General features: G+C 42.6%; 1 long non-coding RNA gene across 1 annotated transcript in view; it reads left to right on the plus strand.

Moving 5' to 3' along the window:
• Window positions 1–7,817: 7,817 nt before the first annotated feature.
• The window catches only part of LOC309637564, a 159,456-nt gene continuing 144,640 nt past the window's right edge, over window positions 7,818–22,633 (plus strand). Inside the window, exon 1 of the long non-coding RNA XR_014250660.1 lies at window positions 7,818–21,822. This is a non-coding gene — a long non-coding RNA (uncharacterized lncRNA). The remainder of the gene's footprint in view (window positions 21,823–22,633) is intronic.

Here is a 22,633-nt window from a genome sequence, read left to right on the forward strand (position 1 = left end):
GGGGAGGAAGGAGCCCCATGCTTTGACTTCCACAATGACTGTGAGTCTCTGTAATTACCATCCCACAAAGACCACACACAAAGGAGAATAGACGATTCCCCAGTGGGAACTGGGCCACTGTTGGGAAGGGGGTATGGCAGCTGGGCAGCCATAGTGGGACAAATATTCACCACATGCTTGATGAAGGATAGTTCTTGTTGGTTACTATTCTTATTCCAGCTTCTCTGGGAAGGGTCTGATAGTCACTACTGGTTTTTTTGTTTTTTGACATTCAGCTAAGAGCATCATTTCTTTTGTCAGTTTATAGATGAGAAGACAGTGGCCCAAGATGCTGAAATAAATGCCAAAGCTCACACAACTGGAAAAGTAGCACAGCTAGGTTTTGGTTCAGGTGTGTCTGACCCCAAGGCTTTGGATGGCAACCAGGAAGCCTCCTTCTAGAGAAGCTAGTTACGCTCACTTTTGTGGTTGCATCCACCTAGAAGGAGCTCTGTAGGATTATCTCCCTTCAGGGACTCATGGTGTGTACCATACTAGAGGCTCTGAAAAGTCCTAAAATGATAGACCCTGTAGAGCTTTGTTGAACTTACCATTTACTAGCCGAATTTGACCTTGGAACCCATTATACTTATTAACATCTGTGTTAGGTAGGATTCTCCAGAGAAACAGAACCAACAGGATACATATTCGAAGCTGGAGAGGCAGGGAAGTTGGTGGTGTAATTCCAGGCTGAGTCTGAGGCCTGAGAACCAGGGGAGCCAATGGTGTAAGTCCCAGTCCCAGGGTGGGAGGAGATGAGCTGAGATGTCCCAGCTCCAGCAGGTAGGAAGGACAAGGGGCCATTTCCTCCTTCCTCACCTTTTGTTCTATTCAGACCCTCAATGGATTGAGCCTAATCCAAACTGGACTTTGAGTTCCCCAAGTCAAATGCTAATCTCATCCAGAAAGACACTCGCAGACACACCAAGAGATAATGTCTAATCTGGGCACGCCATGGCTAGTCAAGGCGATGCATGAAATTAACCATCACAGTATGTCCTCTGATGAACACCATATTGGAAAATTTCACTGCACCGCCGCTCACCCTTCTCGGTGAATAGGTGAGGATGCTCCCGGCTGCAGATGACCAGCGCAGGGGCTTTGACTGCTGTAAGGGATGGCGGGAGATATTCTGGTAACTCAGCGTGCTGTGCCACACTGGTGTGGACTATGCCATGCAGTTTTGGTGCCAGGCCAGAAATTCTGGACTTTTTCTTCTCATTCTCAAATAAATAGGCATGCCACCTTGCTACGTCACCTCATAAAATGATTGAAATGGATTTAAATAGATTTTTGGGACTGTTATGACATCACTTAAGGTAACCAGAAGTCTCCCAGGTGTTTCAAAATTACATTTGGGGCCAACATTGGTTTCAATGTTTTGTTACTAGATTATTGTATTCTGGGATTAGAGGCACGCTCCTGATACCATCTTGTCTTTCCCCAACCAAGATGAATAGAAAAGAGGATTCTATAATTTCATTCATGCATTTTTAATTAAAAAAGCAATCCTGCCTCAAATCTTTTACATCTGACTTTGTTTTAGAAATCAACACAGTAATCTTTCCAGATGGAGTTTTCTAGCATGCATGTGTATGGGTGCGGGTGTTAATGGTGGCAGCAGTGGTGGTCATTTCCTGGTATCTTCATTAGAGAATTAAAGAATAAGGTCTCTGAAGAATGACAGTGACTGTATTTGAACTGTCAGCCATCTTCCCATGACACATTGCAGCTTGCATCTTTTGGCTGTAAAGCTGCAATACTATAAATCTGGAAAGAGACAGGCAAATTACAAATTAGGCATCTTGTGCTATTAGCTGCAGATTTCATGATAAATTCTGCACATAAAAATTTCCCTGCAATGGTTCTATCTATGAGAATTTGTACTCCATATATATCTTTCAAAATGAAGATCGATGAATAATGCTTTGGCTAAGCAATAAATACATAATGAAGCATCACCTTTGATCTTTCTTGCTTTCTATGAGGTCAAAGTTGGGATAGGTTATAAATCATGATTTATGCCTTTAAATCTCTGTTTTTTTTTTTTTTTTTTTTTTTTAAGTAGCCTCTTCCCCCCATTGGTTTGATTTTGAGGTGTTTAATTATTCATCAATCTGCAGTACTTTCACTTCTTCGATATTAGGTATATTTGTTTAATTTTGGATACCATTTGGTTTTTGAGGTTTGCCTTTGTTTTTCCATCTCAGTGTATCGTTTTGTTTTTAATCTATTGCATTTTAATAACATCACTGTGAAGACTTAGCTGAAGTAATAAAAACCTAAAACACATCTGTATATACATGGGATCAACTGCAATGGAAATCATAGATTTTTAAATAGAATTCTGAGGCATTTTCTTCACTGGGTACATCTTTTTCTATTTTTCTTCAAAACTCAAACATCTAAATGCTCACGGGAGCCGTGGGGGCTCAAACACATGAGATGTTTCTCCCGCAGTTATAATGACTTCTAAAATACTGCTCGATGGTATAGGCATTTGATGAGAAGGAATTTTTTAAAATAGTGTTTCTTTATAAGATAATTGATTAATAGTAAGAGAAAACTCGAGTTGGTTTTGCAAACCCGGGGATGAGGTGCAGGGGGGAGGCACACACACTTTTGAACCTAGAGAGACAGCACGCAAATTCCTTTTTATCTTAGTGGTTGGTTTTAAATTTTAGGGTTGATGGATAGACAAGACCATAATGTATCTAGCCCCTCAATTTTCTGCTATCTGATGTTAAAATACATCCATCAACCTTTTAGCATAACTTGATGCTATAATTGGATACTGGCAAAAGCTTATTTCATACATTACTTCTGTTAATTTGTTTTTATGCCCCAGTTAAATTTCCCTGCCACTCAGTACCTCATGGGGAAGAAACAGTTGGCAACATACCTAAGAAAAACCCTGGAGTTCCTCACATACAGGGTAAAATACCTCTTTTCTCCCACATATTGTCTTCGTACCTTGAGAGTTAGTTCTGCTAAGGTTGAGGTTGTGGAAACAGCACAGAATATTTTAGTGAAAGCATCACCTCATTAAGCATCCTTAGCAAGGATTGAATATGGCCTTGTGGCCACTCTCGTGAATATAGTCCCCGCACTAAAAAACATTTATCACCACCATTAAAAAAAGAACTTTTAAAATGAGTTTGAAAGAAAGCCATTACCTCCTTAACTACCAAATAAACTCAGTGGTCTATGTATATTATGATGAAATATCTCTGGTGCTTCCATCTTATTCTCTTTGTTCCATAAGCTGTAATTCATACCGCGCTTTTGCTGACATTCGGGTAACTCTCCTCTCCAGGTCCCTTCCCACGCCCGTCAGCAACCTTTGCTCACTTATGGTTTTTTGCTTTGTTTGCTTTATGCTCTTGTTTTCATCTTGGAATCAACTTGTTTGTTCATTATTTTCTTTTTAGCTGCATGTGTGCAGGTATGTGTGGATATAGCCTAAGGTATAGAAACTTGAAATAAAAGTTTGTTGCTATGGAGGGTGGTAGGAACAGGCTATCATAGCAAGCGTTACTTTTAGATTTCTGTGAGTGTTTCTTGCAAATACTGTAATTCACTGATAAGTATAGACTAGACTGCGTCATATTTGGGAAAACTTAAATGAATTGACCTAGATCATCAGGAATAGAGAAGTATCCAGTTACTCCACCATCAAACTGACCAAGGTCTAAAAATTTAGTTTCTCGAAAGCTCCATGAATCCTAAGAAGACATAGTCAACAGTTTTCCATTCCGAGGGGGCAGAGCACAAAAGCTTTTCCTTCTCATTTTCTCTTGGCTGCTTTGCAGTAGGTTCTGAATATGGCTGTGCTCTGTCTTTAAAGGAAACAATAGGAGTGGAGTTTGGCAAAGTGTTTTGTAGGAGTAATAGAATCCCTGGGAGGTCTGAATTTTTCTGCCAGTCAGCCGTTTTATTAGCCTTGTTCCTAACATATACCCAGCAACATCCAAAATGCTTTGGGCAAGAATTAGCTAAGTCTCTCTCTTCAACTGGCCATTCTTTAAAATTCATTGCAAATCATTGGTACCATTTTATGACTGGAGGTTTCCTGAACTTAATCCCAAGTCTTCTAATGCAAAGGGGCTTCCAAGAAAACAACTAACCCACAAGCAAGTAAACAAACAAACGCCATATCTAAGTGGGTGAATGTTCATGTTCATTTTCAGCTCATAATGTCTCTAGTGTGGCTGAGGCCCCAGACTGTGTCCGTGGAAGTTCCCACCTGTGACTTCCCGGGCTGGCAAGCAGGACGAAGAACAAAAGACTTTGTGGTTGCAGAGGGGCAGGCGGGGTAGGGAACAAGTCAGGAGACCTGGTCTTAATTCCTCCCATCTCTCCTTCCTTCCTAGATGTGACCTGACACCCCCCCTAAGGTTCACTTTCTCATCTCGGGAGTCAGGATAAGGCCAGGGATATGAAAGCAAACAAAGTAACAGATGTGGAAACACTTATTAATAACATACATTTCTTAAGGATTGTTATTTGGATTGATTTGTGGCAGGACCAGTGTCATGGGAGATGAGCAATTCAGTCACACCAGGCTCATGCTCAGAAGGGCCCTGAGCTTGGTTGAATGCTCTCCTGTTGCCATCTTGAAATTCTTCATACTTTTTGAATACAAGGCTCCACAGCCCCGCACTTTGATCTTGCACTGGGTCCCCAGTTATGTAGCCAGTCCTGATTGTGAGCCCACATTTGGTTTGCACAGATGGATTTGTCCACCTAACAGGTGTTACTGGGCCCTGCTCTGGGCAGATGTGATTCTTAGTCCCGCGTATGTTTCCATCCTCACAAAAGGGCAGCGGCAGATTGACTGGGAAGCTGGTGCCACTGAAGCCTCTGGGTCCCTCCGTTGCATGGCCCCCTCCAAGGCTTTGGGACGACCTTTAGAGATTTTGAAAGTATATTTATGCAAAATCGTACAACCTTCGGCTCCATCTCTGCATCCACCTCTGCTGTCAGGGAGCACTATTTTGAGATTTATGGGAGTGTTTCTGGTTGTCATAGTAATTGGAGGGGGGCCATGCTGGCCCTTGGTGGGCAGGGTTAAGGGTTGCTAGACTGCCTGACATGCACACGCAGTCCCACATGTTAGAGAATTTCCTTCCTTCCCGTGTGATATCCCACGTGATGTTCAAATGACTTAACCAGACATTCTTGTAAGTGAACACTGGTTTCTGTTTCTGTTCAGGATCTTAGTGCCATTTTCCACGTAAGTACAATACATTTTTGCATGGTTTTAATATACACTGAATCATCCAGGAATGCAACTGCAGTAAAGTAAAAATAGAGGGCATATTATAGTGTGCTTCATCTGGAACTTTACTAAGAATTATCCTCTATTTTTGAGGGGACTGGGGGCAACAGTGCTAGTGGTTCTTAACCCCTGATATGGCACTCTTGTCTGAGTCTACACTGGCTGAGGCTTTCAAGGTGCTCTGATGCACATATATACACAGGTATACTTACATAGGCTTTATTTAGACATGTCCAGTCCAGACCTAGTGATGATGAGGAGGTCCAAGCATCTGACATCTTGTTTTTTTTTTAAAAATAAATTTATTTATTTATTTATTTATGGCTGCATTGGGTCTTCATTGTTGTGTGTGGGCTTTTCTAGTTGCAGCGAGAGGGGTCTACTCTTTGTTGCGGTGCGTGGGCTTCTCATTGCAGTGGCTTCTCTTGTTACGGAGCACGGGCTCTAGGCGTGCGGGCTTCAATAGTTGTGGCAAGTGGGCTCAGTAGTTGTGGCTCGTGGGCTCTAGAGCGCAGGCTCAGTAGTTGTGGCGCATGGGCTTAGTTGCTCCGCGGCATGTGGGATCTTCCTGGACCAGGGCTCGAAGCCGTGTCCCCTGCATTGGCAGGCAGATTCTTAACCACTGCGCCACCAGGGAAGCCCCTGACATCTTGTTATAGGTCTAGTTACTGTTGTTGTTCCAGCAAACTAGAGCTTCTGGGCGAAATCCATCCCATGGTCTGTTTCTGTACAGCCCATGAGCTAAGATTGATTCTTACATTTCTAAAGGGTTGTGTATATAAAAAAAAAAAAAAAAAAAAGGAGTATGCAACAGAGACTCTCCGTGGCCCGCAAAGCCTGCAGTGTTTACTAAATGATCCTTTACCAGAAAGGTTTGCTGACCCCTGGTCCACCATAATAATGTTCAAGCACCTATATATCACAATACATAGTTCATTCTAATTATTTTCTTTTTTATTTCTCCTTTATGTTAGAGTCAGGACAAGGTATTGATTTAAGCAACTTGTCAGCTGGTAGGATATTTTCTACTTTCTTTCCGAACAGTAGATGATGATGTTATCCACGACCTCGCCATCTCTTGGCTCAAGGTGACCTTCATTCTCTAGCTGGCCCTTCCCACCTGGGAGCAACGCTAGCTTTGGGTGAGGAGGAAACGCATATCTCCTCATTCCTCCTGCCTCCAGAGAAGCAGGAACTCCTATTACCCTCTCTCTCCCCAAAGGAGAAGGAGTGACGTCTGACGATATTTGCAAGAAGGAACTGGGCATGTGCAACTCAGTGGCCTTCTCTTTTTTGGGATGATCTGTCTTCAAGATCGTATTATTGGCTGTTCATGTGATAAGCTTACTAGGGTGGGGCCTGCCCGTAAGAGAGATGCCTGCGGTTTTTAAGTCTAAAATTAGAGAGTTCAATTGAGACTTTAAGAAGCTTCATTCTCCAGTAATAAAGCTGATATTGTTTATCTGTATCATTGACTCCTATGTCAGTCTCTCTTAACTAGATTTGTATACAGGAGTGGAGAAAGAGTGGTATTTAACCACCAACTTCCAAACCCCATGTATGACCACAATTCATGGTTTCATTTCACCAGTTTAGCAACCTGGAAAGAAAAGGTTCCTTTCTCTGTATCGTGTTAGCAGAAGTGTCCATCTGACCCTCCTTGGCTAGGCCTGAGTCACATGTGTATCCTTGAACCAGTCTTACAGATCAGCCACGTCTGAGGGTCAGCCCCACTGGGGTCACAGACACAGTGAGCAGAGAAAGGGTGGGTGTCTTAAGACAGTGCTTTCCAAACTGTAACGTACAAACGAATTACCTGGGTACCTTTTTAAAATGCAGGCTCTGATTCAGTAGGCTCCTCGGGTGGGGCCTGAGATTCTGCGTTTCTGACAAGCTCCCAGGTGGTGCTGATGCTGCTGGCGCACGGACCATCCTTTGCGTAACAAGGTTTTAAGGAACATTTTAGTGTGGCTACCATAGGGGTAAAGACGGTGGGCAGGGGAAGAAAACCACAGATGCTCATCACGCTTCCTATTGCCCACCTCTTCTGCTCAGTGAACATGAGTCCCAAATTTCCCATGAAACTTTCCTCAACAACTGCAATCCACAGGGATCTGTTCCTCAGTGATCTCTCTAATGGTTACTGTATGAAATTAATCCAATTTTTAAAAACATTTTTACTTATTTATTTATTTATTTTATACAGCAGCTTCTTATTAGTTATCTATTTTATACATATTAGTGTATATATGTCAATCCCAATCTCCCAGTTCATCCCACCACCACCCCGCCCTCCCACATTCCCCCCTTGGGGTCCATACGTTTGTTCTCTACATCTGTGTCTCTATTTCTGCCTTACAAACAGGTTCATGTGTACCATGTTTCTAGATTCACATACATGTGTTAATACACGATATTTGTTTTTCTCTTTCTGACTTACTTCACTCTGTATGACAGTCTCTAGGTCCATCCACGTCTCTACAAATGACCCACAAATGACCTACAAATGTTCCTTTTTATGGTGGAGTAATACTCCATTGTATACATGTACCACATCTTCTTTATCCATTCGTCTGTCGATGGGCATTTAGGTTGCTTCCATGACCTGGCTATTGTAAATAGTGCTGCAGTGAACACTGGGGTGCATGTGTCATTTTTTTTTTTGGGGTATTTATTTATTTATTTATATCTTTATTAGAGTATAATTGCTTTACAATGTTGTGTTAATTTCTGCTGTATAACAAAGTGAATCAGCACTATGTATACATATATCCCCATATCCCCTCCCTCTTGCATCTCCCTCCCACCCTCCCCATCCCACCCCTCTAGGTAGTCACAAAGCACCGAGCTGATCTCCCTGTGCTATGCACCTGCTTCCCACTAGCTATTTATTTTATGTTTGGTAGTGTACATATGTCAATGCTACTCTCTCACTTTGTCCCAGCTTACCCTTCCCCCTCCCCATGTCCTCAAGTCCATTCTCTGCATCTGCCTCTTTATTCCTGTCCTGCCCCTAGGTTTATCAGAACCTTTTTTTTTTTTGGTTCCATCTATATGCGTTACCATACGGTATTTGTTTTTCTCTTTCTGACTTACTTCACTCTGTATGACAGACTCTAGGTCCATCCACCTCACTACAAATAACTCAATTTCGTTTCTTGTTATGGTTGAGTAATATTCCATTGTATATATGTGCCACATCTTCTTTATCCATTCATCTGTCGATGGACACTTAGGTTGCTTCCATGTCCTGGCTATTGTAAATGGTGCTGCGGTGAACATTGTGGTACATGTCTCTTTTTGAATTATGGTTTTCTCAGGGTATATGCCCAGTAGTGGGATTGCTGGGTCATATGGTAGTTCTATTTTTAGTTTTTTAAGGAATCTCCCTACTCTTCTCCATAGCGGCTGCATCAATTTACATTCCCACCAGCAGTGCAAGAGGGTTCCCTTTTCTCCACACCCTCTCCAGCGTTTGTTGTTTGTAGATTTTTTATGATGGCCATTCTAACTGGTGTGAGGTGATACCTCATTGTAGTTTTGATTTGCATTTCTCTAATAATTAGTGATGTTGAGCAGCTTTCATGTGCTTCTTGGCCATCTGTATGTCTTCTTTGGAGAAAAGTCTATTTAGGTCTTCTGCCCATTTTTTGATTGGGTTGTTTGTTTTTTTAATATTGAGCTGCACGAGCTCTTTATATATTTTGGAGATTAATCCTTTGTCTGTTGATTCGTTTGCAAATATTTTCTCCCATTCTGAGGGTTGTCTTTTCGTCTTGTTTATAGTTTCCTTTGCTGTGCAAGAGCTTTTAAGTTTCATTAGGTCCCATTTGTTTATTTTTGTTTTTATTAATCCAATTGTTTATGGTGGTAAGACATACAGATGTGAAAAAAACTCCTTGAGGAGAAATACATCCTTAAAAACTAAAAGAGCAGAAGAAACATTGTTTCCCACATTGGAGGACTATTCTGTAGAGCTTTTACTATAAGTCCATCCATTCTACAGGTAGATTGGGACTGAGAGGCTTCTGTGGCCACAGGATAGATAACTTGCTTTGCTGGAGAAAATTGGTTCTACATTCCAAACCAATAATTTATAAAAAACAGTCTTCTGGAACAAAAAATACTTGGTTGAGCAAGTTTCTTCCATTGCTTGGGAATAAGCAAGAAATCTATATATCATTTGAGAGTAGTATATGCCAATGTGGTAACAGTGGTTTATCTGAAGTTGATGGGCTTGTTCCTTAGTTAGCTAATGCTCTGTAACAAAACATTCCAAAAATTTAGTGGCTTAAAACAACAACCATTCATTTGACTTGGGAGTCTGCCATCTGGGCAGGGTTTGGCGAGGATAGCTCGTCTGTGCTCTGCTTGGCATCAGTTGGTGGGGGGCGGGTGAGGGAATAGGAGGCTGGAGTCACCTGGCGGGTCACTGGTGTGTCTTTTGCAGACTCAAACAGCCGGGGATGGACAGCTGGAGCTTAGCGGTTATCTTCTATTTAGTTTCTCCTTGTGGTCTCTTCAGCATGGAGACTTCTTTCATGTCCATCCAGGGCTCCCAAAGCCCATGTTGAGAGAGAGAGAGAGAGAGAGAGAGAGAGACAGAGAGAGAGAGACACAGAGAGAGAGAGAGAGACAGAGAGAGAGAGAGAGACAGAGGGAGAGAGAGAAAGGGGGAAGAGTGGAGAATGCAGCTGCATCCCCATCACCTTTTATGACCAATCCTTGGAAACTATACAGCAGCACTTGCACTGAATTTTAAGTGATCAGTGCAGTTTCAAAGACCCACGTAGCTTCAAGGGGAGGAAACATGGATTCTCAATGTGAAGTATCCATATCACTGTGTAAGAAGAGCTCGAGGGGTGCTGTGTGTGTGTATGTGTGTGTTTATAGCCATCTTTAGAAAATAAAAACTGCCGCAGAGGCTATGAGTGACATTATAGCCGTTAAAAAATATGTACCTTTTTGATTTTTTCAAGGAGGACATATTGTTTTAATAACCAGAAAATATTACAGTAAAGCAACTTTGATAAAAAGGACTTTGTATAGGATCTTAGAACCAAAGACTTGGCTAATATCTAGTGTGTTTCTTGGCCCTAATCTCGTAGCCCCTCTGATCACTGATTATGACTGAATCAAGCCTGCTCAGCACAGAACAAGCCATTGGTAACCTGGCTGGCCAAATCACAAACAAATTGATTTCTTCTCAGTACTTCTTGATATTTCAGACCAGCAGCAAGTGAAAAGCTGACGATTTTCTAAGTCAAATTAGAGAACTCCTGCCCCGAAACACTTGGCAGTCCTTTCTGTTCAGTGGAACTGTGCAATTGCGGAGACTGGGGTTGGGCTCCGACAACAATATCACAGCTGCAGGACGTGGCAGCACGTGGAGTACGGCGTCTAATAAGCTCAAACTCCCCATCACGGCCCGGCCACATAAGGAGAGCGACAGAAACACTCAGAGAATGAAAACATCCATCAAAGGCTGACAAACCTCTGACATAGATTTCCTTTCTGTTACTAAAGGAGCTAGTTCAATGTGATGGAGCTGCTCATAAAAATTCTTTGGTGGTCCTAATGAAACAGCTTTGTATGCCCCATCTCCTTCCTTGTTAGGTGAGCAGAAAAGAGGCACTAGAATGTTCGGTGGCTAACACTGTAGTCTAAGGCAAGGAGACCAGTGACACCCAACTCAGTTGTCTTTTGGAATTGGTGATGACTTGGTGGTGAATTGTTTGAATGGTGGACTTTGCCACTGAGGGGCTCGCTTTGTCATTGTAGCCAAAGAGCAGATGCTTTAGAGCCAGCGGGAGGTGAGGGGGACAGGATCTGCTCTTCCCTCCATGAGTCTAATGTGTTGCTTTTTTCTATCATCAAAGATGGTACCTTGAGGCAAGTGAGCTACTTCTTCTAGGGCTCAGCAGAGGAGAATGATCTGTTCCATGCTGGAGGAAAAACTGGTTTCGGAGGAATTAGTGAATAAGGTACTTTAGTTGCAACATGGTCATTCTTAGGTTGTGTCCCCTTCTTACCTCACCTGCACTGACCACAAAACATCTGGGGTGACAGGACATTGTCTTGGTCCACAGTAATTACTTCCTGTTTTCCAGTGTCCACTGCCAGGAACTTTGATTCCGGTGGCACCCTTGCTTTCCTGACATTGAAGGGGGTGGCCTCTTTGGCCAAGTAGGTGACCTGTGGCCTGTGGGCCCTTGTCCTCCTGTGCTGTACACAGCCATCCCTCCTGAGATCTGGCCACCTCCCAGGGCGCAGGCAGGGAGCAGGGACTTCTCCTGGCAATGTAGATTGTGACTATTCTCAGGACCCAGAGACCCCTGTCTTCTTCCCAGTCTGGGGGGATTCCTCTTCCTCCTCGTTCTCCTTCCTTTCCAAGCCTCTTGTTTCTTGGCTCATCTAGCATTATGGCTTTCCTGGAGTTGGGCTTTCATAAAACACCGAGAAGGTGGCAACATCAGTCTGCTCCGGCTTTCTTTCCTATTAAACAAACAAACAAAAATCCATGAAACAGTCTAGAAGGGACTGTCTACCTTCCAGGAGGGGAAAACAGAGAGAAAAACATATAAAGCAACTTCTCAGAAACATAGCCTTCTCTATCACCGATTCTGGCATGGCGTGCTCTTCTGCAGATGAGGAAATCAAGGCCTGGGGAGACGAAGGGATTTGGACACAGTGACGTTATTAGAGGCTGCTCTAGGCCGAGGTTCTGCCAGTCAAAGCCCAGTATGTCTGAGTACGTCTCCATCAGTTGGAACCGACTCTGCTCGTCAAATGGGTGATGCACTTCTGAGTGCTTACTCTTGGCACGGCTACGACTTCTGTCCTCTGGACAGATAGGGGGACTGTCAGAGCACCTTGGAATTCCAGCTTTCAAGCCGCCATAGTTGTGTGATTTTGGACAATTCACCAGCCCTCTCTTGATCTCCAATTTTTAAAATCGAAAACACTTCCTAGATCAACCTCAAGAGATGGTGAGGATTAGAGGAAAATTCTGGAAGTCTTCAGTGCGTTGTAAGCCCCCCAAGGGTGGGGTGTAAGCGATCAGAATTGCTATGATCTGCCTTTGCTTGCTTCAGACTTCAAGGGATCGTTTTCTTCACCTCTTCTAGTCTTAAAAATCTCCACAGAGTCTTGACGTCACAATGTGGGCATTAGAGACATTTATTTGCTTATTATCGTTTTTACGACCTGCGACTATCTCTTGCCTCCTTGGGGTTTGACTCCTCCTACACAGAAGTAGTTTGGGATGTCATCCTGTTGACAGAAGTCACTGAACAATTAACCTGTGTCCTTGATAGTTTGTTACCAACTTCTATGCTTTGGTGATGTGTGGCCCTGGGCATCTCCATGAACCATTGTTCCTCCCTGGTCTATTGTGAAAGGGGTTGACTGTGTCTAGGGCAGCTCTATCCTGGAGGAAGACGTTCTCCTTATTGAAAATAAAAGGTTCTTCTCACATCTGCTTTGCCAATACAGCCCCTTCCCTTGCTCAAGACCTGTAGGTCTTAGGTGCCAAGTAAAGCAGAATGCTTCTTTTGTAGGTCTTTGTTACCATCAACATAATGGAACTCTTGTTTACTTAACGACTTCTTTCCTGACCAGATTGAGTTACCAGGGGTCAGGGCTCCTCTATTCTTTCTAGTATCTCCGACACCATGTAGCCAGATATTTTGCATATTGTATTTGGTGGATAAAGCTTGTTTTGAGCTGAAGTTTACTCCTGAGTTGCCTTCTCCAAACAGAATGGCTGGTGGACTTATGAGCTGTTGGTATTAACCTAGCAAGTTTATTTTACAGATAAATTGCTTGTTTAACTGCAGAGGGTGAGTAGAGAGACTCATTTTGTGCCATGTATGATTGCACCAGATAGTATGTTGAAGTAGGAGAAATCATGGCGTTGGCAGGCCTGATGTCTTTCTGCTGCAGCTGCCAAAATGCCTCTAGAATTACTTTGGAATTTGCCTTGAAAATAAGCAGGCTCAGAATTTCAGAAGGTCATGAGACCAGAATGCATATATGTTAGGTGTGAGGGAAGTGTTTAAAAATACATGTTTTAGGCTTTACTGTCAGAGATGAATGTTCAGTGGGTTTGAGATGGGACCCAGGAATGTACATATTTAACAGCCCCAGATGTTCAGATGAAGGTGGTCCTCAGAACACGGTTTGAGAAACACCGATATTTTCTCCCAATTCCTGAACAAAAAGAAAACTGAACATCAGAGTGATTGGCAACGTTGAGATTTCCGAAGTATTGTGTTGACTAAAAAAAATTATTCACAACCTACAAGTTGAGAGTTATATGTTATTTGGTGGGAATTTTTAGAACTTCAAGCCCGGGAGGCGGCATCTCAAGTCAGCTTTAGAGAACTGCTCCGAGGAGGCGAGAGGGGAGCTAGGATGTAAAGGAGTTTTGCAACAAAGGGCGGGTAGTCTGAATGTCAAAAGATTATCGTTAATTAAAGAAAACCAGATATCCCAAGTTAAGGAATTTAGCGCTTTTTTATGTATGGGAAGATGCAAGAGTCTGGGCTCACTGAAATCATTCCCTTGATATGCACCTCAGCTATCTGGGGCCAGTATCTTGGAGTTTCCTCAGGGCTCACCATAGGGAGTGGCTGCAGTCTGATGGCTGCTAGGTGGCAGGTATTCTTTCCTTCCTGAGTTCCCTCAGGGCTCACCGGCACACAGCAGAGGGCTGCAATTGCTGCTGACTGTGACATCCTTTGTTTACTGATATGGCATGAAATATTCCATTTCTCAAGTGAAAAGTTGCATGACTCAAAATTTCGGAGAAGGATGAAATCCTTAGAATGCAACGTGGGCAAAATACGCATTTGCAAGGTGAAGTTCAAATGCGCAAGATTGATGTTCTGGTTATCTACTGCTGCATAGACAACTATCTAATTTGTAGGTTAAAATAACCATTTTATTTTGTTTTCGAATTCTGGGGGGTCAGGAATTGGCGAAGGGCTTGGCAGGGCGGTTGGAGTCTGACTCACAGGCCATCAGCTGGGCCCACAGAGCCGGGAGATCCACTTCCACGACGGCCTTTACAGTCACATGCCCGGTGCCAGCAGTGCTTCTTGGTTTCTCTCTGTCCACATCCTGCAAGGCCTCTCTGTGTGGCTCGACCTTTCCGAGCATGGTGGTTTCAGCGAAACTGTACTTTTTCACAGTGGCTGACTTTGGAGGAGCAGGAACAGGAAAGCAGCAGGCCAGTGAAGGGCTACGTGTATAACTGGCGCAGTGTTGCTTCTGGGGCGTCGCACTGGTGAAGGCTGCCCAGGTTTAAGGGGATAAAGGAATATACTCCACCACCGGATAGGGTGTCGGGAGGTCTCACTGCAAAAAGAGCCTGTGGGTTGGAGGATGTTGTTGAAGCCATCCTTGGAAAATACAGTCTGCCATGTGTACCTTGCCCGGGATTAGGCAAAGAAGAGGTCTCCTGGAGGATGCAGGCCTAGGGAGGGGGTCCCGTTGCATGTATCCTTTAGGAACAAGTGCATATATTGGTAATGAAAATGTGGGGGGGTAGACTGTTACAGCACATGCTTAATAATCTCCATGTTTACAGAATGTTTACTCTGTTACTTTGCATATTTTCTTGGCATTTTTGAGAAACGCAAACTTGCATCACACACACATTTTCACACGTGTTCTCTTTGTCCTGTGTACCTTCGTGAAGAGTGAGACTCCGCATAACACGTGCCTCCCATTTCCTGGATGGCCTTGGAATGTTCACCTGTACTCATGGGTCACTTTTCAATTTACATATCCTCTGACTTTTTTTTTCTAGTTAAAAAAATTCATAACCTCATGTCTTTGCTCCTTAGTGGTATTTCCTCTTTTCCAATCATGCTTTAAAATCCAATTTCATTGTCCCATTAGATGTGGTTCTTCTATTTCGATGTCTGCTTTTTCACTCTTTTGCAATTGGTGCTATCACATCAGTGACACTGACTAGTGGTTTTATTACACAAGAGCGCAAAAGAATTGCCTTTCCTCCACTTTTATAGATGTCGTACCCACATTCGGGCTGTGCATAGATTTCGCTGAAATAACCTGAACTCGTTAGTTGTTCCGCAAATAGCTCCTCTCTCTGTTTATGCTAATACTTTATGCTGAACAACAATTTCACACTTAGAACTGTCCCTGTTGGTGTGTCTGTTTTAAATGTCATCTGCTCATATTTATCAACGTGGAATGAGCTTACTTAAATTGGATTTCTTGGGTCCAAGGCACTTCTGATTTTCCTAATGACCAAATAAGCAAAAAAGCAGAACCGATTAAGAAGAAAAAAAGAAATCGCAGGCATACACAATCTCCAAGCAGTCAGGGTTTGTTTAAAGCTGCTTTGTTCGGCAGGAATGGTTAATAAAAGAAACATTTCCCCAAAGAATTGTTGTGGTGTTTAATTAAACTCCTTTCGCATAGGTTTGTAATATAGCATTGGACAATATTTGGTCAGTTTCTCTGCCTCTCTTTCTTAGTCACAGGCTGGACTAGATTGGATCCCAGGTCCTAAGGGAACATTAGGAACAGAGAGAGGCAGGCTGCATCTGATGAAAAGTTAATTGTGTTTAAGCTGTGTTGGAAACCAGCCTCCTGTGCACTTCAGCTGAGAGCCAAGTTCAACATGCAGGTGCCCTGGCTGTCTGGCTGGATCCAGGGCCAAGAGTTGTCTGACACAGAGTTTAGCAGCACAGAGGCTCGTGATCGTGGAAAAGGCCTGTCCGCAGCCTCACCTTTTAGCTGTCATGGGCTCTGGAACAATGCACCGTGGAGGTGATTCATTCTGCTGGGGGGGGCTGGAAGTTGGGGTTTTCTCTTTGAAAAAAGGGCTCCTGGGCAGCAGTTTCAACATATAGTTCGTTAAGACCCAGAAGTGTCTTGTGGGAAAGCTCTGATGAATTGCTCTAAATGATCAGGAAACTAATCGCTGTTGGAATTGTTGAAGAAGTATTTCATCTGGCTTTCTTCCTGCCCTTGAACTGAAACTCACTATACCAGAGCAGACACATGTCGTGGGCCATGTTTTTAGAGGAAATGCGCCCTTTCCTTCTTGTCTGCGCCTGGGGTGGACCACTCCCATCTCCCCCAGCCATGGCACAGCCCTGCACACACATCACTGGGAAGGGATACTCACAGGTCTTCTGGGGGCACTGTGAACATTCTCTTTCTTCATCTGGATGGTGGTGCCGTACCCACGCGATTTATGATTACTTATCTGTTTACGTGTTTTACTTACATTAGGGTGTGAATTAAGATACAAAATTGCTAGTAGTTGAGCATTTTTCAGCCTATAAAAATGCTAATTTTATAAGGTTAAACATATATTTTGCAAGGAAATCATAAAGTAATGGAGTGCAAATACATCAGTATTTGATCAGTAGTCATGAGATGTACGTAGGGCAAAAAAAGAGGCATTTTCTATAATCTAAGTGTTGGTGGTAATTATAGAGGCTATTCCATTAAATAATGGTCCTATTTTCTTTTGCTCTGAGAGACAGTGCAGTGTGGTGCCTCCACAGCCAGACATACTTGGGTTTGATCCTCTGCTCTACCATCTACCAGCTGGTTGGCCTTGGGGAAAGCTCAGGGCCCCAGTTTTCGCATCTGAAAATAAGGCTGGTAGTAGTACCTACTTTCTAGGATTGCTAAGCAGATCATATTAAATAATAGAGTCGATCCTTGGACAATGTGAGTTTGAACTGTATGGGTCCACTTATGTTCAGATTGTTTTCAATATAAATACATACTACAGCACTACATGATCTGTGATTGGTTGAATCCCCAGCTGGTTTAAACCACGGATGCATGAGTTGACTGTAAAGTTATACTCGGATTTTCTACTGCACAGAGTGTCGGTGCCTCTAATCCTTGCATTGTTCAAGGGTCAGCTGTAGCTATCTTGCCAGATACATCTCCCACCACATTCCTTTCACATTTGATGCCCTAGATGCTCTGGACTTCTTTTCCCTTGAGTCTTCTGGGTCTTCCCTTCTGCCACTGAGTCTCTGCATGTGCTCTTTTTCCACTCTCCAGAATGTTCTTCTCCCATTCCTTTGCCTACATGATTCCCCCTCCTGCTTGGGATCTCAGCTCCCTTCTTGTTTTCTTAGCTGTCCTTGACATCTCTAGCTGGGTCATGATTGTTGACTTAAACTCTAATGGAACCCTGTAACTCTCCTTTGTGACACTGATGACATCTGTGATTTCAGAGTAAGACATGTGATGGTTTGATCCATCTGTCACCCTCATTTGACTGTGAGCTCCATATGGGCAGGAAATGAGATGTTTCATCGTTGTTCTCTGGGGGATCTGGCTCATAGTTGGGGTTCCAGAAATATTTAATGAATGAAGGGGCTTACGTTCTAGCCATTCTTATGATTTAAGACTTTCTGATATTTCTTGTAAAATAACGAAATAGGAAACCATGTACTTAAGCACATGTATATGTGTTTGCATAAGAATAATTGATCAACCCATCAGCTTTCAGAAAGTCACTCTCGGCATTTTGTACAAAGTACTGGGTGGGCAGTGAAGTGCAAGGTTTAAGAGCAAAGTCTTTGCAGAAGTTGAGGTTCAAGCTTAGCTCATCACTTGTGTGCTCTGTGATCTTGGAAAAGATACTTTTTCTGAAACTCAATATCTTTATCTGTAAACTGAATATTAAAAATAGTACCTATATGTTGCAGGTTGAATTATGTCCCTCCAAAATTCATATGTTGAAGTCCTAACCTCCAGCTACCTCAGAAAGTGACCTTATTTGGAGGAAGGGTCTTTACAGAGGTCATCAAATTAAAACAAGGACGTTAGGTTGGACCCTAGTCCAATATGACTGGTGTCCTTATAGAAGGGGAAATTTGGACATAGAAACACAGATAGAGGGAACATGATTAAAGAGATATATAGAGAGAAGATGGCCATCTACAAGTTAAGGAGAGAGGCTTGGAGACAGGCCCCAGAGCCCTCAGAAGGAACCAAAACTGTCAACCCCTTGATTTTGGACTTCTAGCCGCCAGAACTGAGGTGTTAAATTTTTGTTGTTTAAGCCACCTAATTTGTGGTACTTTGTTTCAACAGCTTTAGCAAACTAATATGCTGAATCAGTTTAATATACAGTAATGCTTTGTGTTGAACAATCCAAAAATCTCAGTGACTTACAGCAGAAAACATGCATTTTTCTTGCTTGTGGGCCTGTGGGTTGGTTGAAGTTCACCCAGACTCTAGACCAGTTGGGTTCTGATCCTTGTGCATTTCTCACTCTGGCACTGGCAGCTGCCTAGGGCATGTTCTCTCACGGAAGAAGGTAAGAGAAATGCCCAACGCAAATGATGCAGACCCACTGAAAGTCTTTCATGGCACCATAATCATGCCTGGTAGCACTGCTTTGGCTAAAGCAAATCACCTGGCCAAACCTACTTCCAATAGGCTGAAATAGATACACTCTGTCTCCTGTAGGGGGAGGCATTGAAAGCCACATGGAAAAGGCAGTGAAATAATCCAATTGACCCCAATACCTACACATCACAGGGTTGTCTTCGATAGATAAGATTTTGCAGGTAAAACTCTTTGCGCAGTGCCTGGCACCTAGTAGCTGTTCCATAAACGGTCATTGCTATTGTTGTGGTTTTTGTTCTTATTCTTGAACAAATTCTAGTGTTCATCTTCAATTGCAAGTCTTCATGGACATTTTCCTTTCAAACAAGTAGAATTAGCTGAATAAATTGCATTAATATTTGGTTAAGTAAAAGTCTCTGTAGACTGCATTCTCGCATCTGTGATTAATTCTTTTAAATTCTTTTAAATTGCATGTCTGCTTCAGTGGATTGGAACAGAGATATGACTTCAAGCTTATGTTTCTCGTTAGGACATAGAGGCCACAATTAAATGTCCTTTTTCTTCTTCTTCTTTGAAAAAAATCAAAGTCTCTTAAAATGGATTGTTGTGAAAGGACACATAAATATGTCTAAATCGATAGTTGAATTCTCCAAAGCACCATCGAGACAAAAGTGTTAAATGTTCTGATTAAATTTGTGATTGGTTAAGCTAGAAATCCATACAGTTGCATGTCACACAATATTTAATAGATGGCATGTAGAGTATCTTAATTGTACCCATTTATCTCTTCCCTCTGCTTCTAACTGCATAAAGTTATCAAAATCTGGACACTCAAACATTTTTTTTTCAGCTTGCTTGGTTGGGCTTTGTTCTCTGTATTTCTTGCCGTATTGGGTCTGGTTTTGAGTTAAATATTTCTGACACAACCTTCATGACTCATTTACATTTAAATAGTAACAGGAAATCTCTTTGCCAAGAAGGCTATTGGAATCAAATTTTATACCAGATCTTTTCTTTTAAATATGTTATTATCAAATATTTTGTACATCAAAGTACTTTTTTGCTTTCCTTTTTGTAAATCTAAGTATTTTAGGCTGTGTACAAATGTTTCATTTTTCATCTTGGGTGATTATTATTGCTTCTGACGCTCATAATTTATGCCAGTTGCTATAATGTTAAAAATTAGAAACGGACTTCTGAGACGTTCATTGCCATTGAAGTTTTGTTAAAGAGAGTTTAAAATATAATGCATGCCCTTGAACTTGTTATTTCATGTTGAATGAGATCTACCTATAAGATAGGGAGTATATAATTATAGGAAAGGTGATGAAATCAAACGGATTCCTAATCAGCAAATTGAGGTGTGATTTACAGACATCCAGATGATAAGATTTAGTGGAATTGGTGCAAGTTGAAGATGATCAAGAGTAAATCTCTCGAGCTGGGAAAACAAGTATCTTTTTTTTTTGTAATTAATTAATTGTTTTTGGCTGCGTTTGGTCTTCGCTGCTGTGCGTGGACCTTCTCCAGTTGCGGTGAGCAGGGGCTATTCTTCGTTGCAGTGGGCGGGCTTCTCGTTGCGGTGGCTTCTCTTGTTGCAGAGCACGAGCTCTAGGTGTGTGGGCTTTGGTAGTTGTGGTGCGTGGGCTTCAGTAGTTGTGGCGCGTAGGCTCAGTAGTTGTGGCTCGTGGGCTCTAGAGCGCAGCCTCAGTAGTTGTGGCGCACGGGCTTAGTTGCTCCGTGGCCTGTGGGATCTTCCTGGACCAGGGCCCGAACCCATGTCCCCTGCATTGGCAGGCGGATTCCCAACCACTGCGCCACCAGGGAAGCCCAAAACAAATATCTTTAATAGAGGCTCAGAGAAAAAAAATTCCCAGGCATCCAAGTGGATTTCACCTACCACACTACCTCATATTCTAAGGAATTCTTTTAAGGAGGTATTAGAATCACAAGAAGGTTTCCAAGCTTGTAAACCAACGTCAGTGGCATCAGCTTCATTAGACATTGTTATTCTAGATGTCTGTAGGAGGAAGAACAAAAACATTGTGTGCTGAGATCTTGTCATGATTCTCCATGAATTGGATTTTTTGAAGAGCTAGTTAAAGCCTTGTTTAAAAATAACTTACATTTTACTGAGTGCTTAGTTTGTACCAGGCATTGAGGGTCTTACTTATATCAGTTCATCTTATTCCTCCCCAAAGTCTTTTTTTTTTTTTGGAGGTGATGGATAGGTTTATTACCTTGATTACAGTGATGGTTTCATGGGTGTAGGCATATGTCCAAATTCATCAAATTGTATGCATTAAATATGTGTAGTTTTAAAATATATCAGTTACATCTCAGTAAAGCTTAAATAAAATGAGAGGATACAGATTTCTTGAGCTTGAAAATCTCCCCATTTTCCTCCTGAATCTTCTTTGAGGGAGGTTTTTTTTTTAACTTTTTATTTTATTTTGGAGTATAGCCAATTAACAATGTTGTGATAGTTTCAGGTACACAGCAAAGTGACTCAGCCATACATGTACATGTACCCATTCTCCCCCAGACTCCTGTCCCATCCAGGCTGCCACGTAACATTGAGCAGAGTTCCCTGTGCTGTACAGTAGGTCCTTGTTGGTTATCCTTTTTAAATATAGCAATGTGTACATGTCAATCCCAGACTTCCTAACTAACCCTTCCCTTTGAGGGAGATCTTTGATGCCCAGGTTTCTCCACTACACATCTTCCTGTATCTAGAATTCAGTGAAATTCTCCTGGGAAATCCTCATGTAACGGACTCACTGGGACAGGCAGGGCTGGGGGTGTCCTCCCCAAAGCCTTTTGGGGTAGGTCATATTATTCCCATTTTCAGAAGACAGAACTGAAGCCTGAGGAGGCTGGGCAGCAGGCCACGTGGTGGAGCTGCACATGAAACCTTGGCAGCCAACCTGGAGCGTCCACAGTCTTAATCGCTGTGCTTGTCTTCACACTCTCTTGCCGTCCTTCGTGCAGTCTCTCCCTCATTCCCTTGCGTATATATATATAGACACTATATGTGCTGTGCTCTGTTCTAGACACTGGGGATGAGATGTATTTACAACAGAAACGATGCCTGTCTTCAAGGAGTTGATAGTCTCCTGGGGCAAACAGACAATAAACAAGTAAGCGAACAAAAACATAATGCAATTTCAGGTTGTGCAAAGTGTTATAAACATAAAGCCGTGTCGGGCTAGAAACGCTGGGAGGAGAGATGCTGTCATAGAGATGCTGATGTTTGAGAGATTTCCAACAAGGGATTCAAGATGTTGAAAAATTCATCGACTTGCAAAGTGAGCAAGCACACTCTCCCAGTGTAACTAAGGTTGTGATCTGGGATGTCTGGGAAACTCTTTGTGAATCTTTTACCACATTGGACCACAGACGTAGAAAGTATAAAAGCCTGTAGGCTGCATTTTGAATGATCTCAGAACAAACTTGGGACTTACTTGTTTTGCCCTATTCCCCTCCCCAACCCCTGGTATCTTCCCTTTGAAAATCCAGGCTGAAAGAAGCAGCAAATCAACTGTTTTCTCCTTAATTGGGAAGGCACTACAACTGAAACAGTTCCTCTGTATTACAGACCTAGTGGGGCAGATCACCATGGACGGAACCTGCTGCCGTTGAAGAAGATTAGATGGTGTGGGGGATTTAAAAACATTGCAGAGTGATAGTTAGAAACCAATATCAGACTATGTGTTGAAAACTATGAGATAAAAACAGCTCTTAATCATCTGCTTATTACTTCCTTTCTTCATCTAACCAAGTACTGATAGATTAACATCAAGGACTATTGGTGAGCTAGGATGGGGATAAACCAGAAGAGGAATGAGCAATAGACTGCATCTCAAGTGCCTGCTCTGATACTTTTTAGAGGCTTCACGGAGTGCAGTGTTGAGAAGGATTCTGAGGTTGCAGTTGGGCTTGGTGGTAAGA

The sequence above is a fragment of the Balaenoptera physalus genome (genome assembly GCF_965194825.1).
Source record: "Balaenoptera physalus genome assembly, chromosome: 11".
NCBI classification, from domain to species: domain Eukaryota; kingdom Metazoa; phylum Chordata; class Mammalia; order Artiodactyla; family Balaenopteridae; genus Balaenoptera; species Balaenoptera physalus.